The 594-nt window shown below is 31.6% G+C and overlaps 1 protein-coding gene across 1 annotated transcript in view; it reads right to left on the reverse strand.

Moving 5' to 3' along the window:
- Nucleotides 1-594, reverse strand: part of LOC104874823 (caspase-12-like) — a 13106-nt gene that overhangs the window by 1468 nt on the left and 11044 nt on the right. The window lies entirely within an intron of this gene.

The raw sequence follows: 594 nt of genomic DNA on the forward strand, positions 1-594 counted from the left end.
AAAAAAAAAAAAAAAAAAAGAAGAAAAGTCTCTGTTCCTGACTTTGGGCTTCTCTTCATCTTGACTTGATTCTATTGCATTAAAATCTTTTGAAAGACTTTCTTTTTCCTATTCCAAGGTACTTGTTTCTAGTATTATTGAAAATAAAAGATATTTCCCTAATTGTCATTTATCTACAAATAGCTCCCTATTTCTCTTTCCCATTTATATTCAAGTTTTCCAAACGTCTATACTCTCCATCTGCATTTCCTCCTATTCTGCTCATTTCTGTCTTATGCCTACATTACACACCAGTGTTACAAATCAGGCCTTTTCCAATGTCATCTGTGACCCCAAGTCACTAAATCTCATGGTTATTTATCAGACTTCACCTTTGCTTAAAGTGATATTCACATCGGAGCTGTTGGGAAATTAAAAACAAAAATGTCTTTATACTATTTCTGAAAATACATGCTCCTAGTTTTCTTTCTTATTCTCTGACCCTATTTGATGAATTCAACTTGCTAGCTAAGTCTTCCATTTCTGTTCTTGAACTCTAGAGTTCTTCAAGTCTACACTATTCTCAATTCCTTTTTTTTTTTTTTTTTTTTTTTT

The sequence above is a fragment of the Fukomys damarensis genome, unplaced genomic scaffold (genome assembly GCF_012274545.1).
Source record: "Fukomys damarensis isolate Sample0158 unplaced genomic scaffold, DMR_v1.0_HiC HiC_scaffold_16, whole genome shotgun sequence".
Lineage (NCBI taxonomy): Eukaryota > Metazoa > Chordata > Mammalia > Rodentia > Bathyergidae > Fukomys > Fukomys damarensis.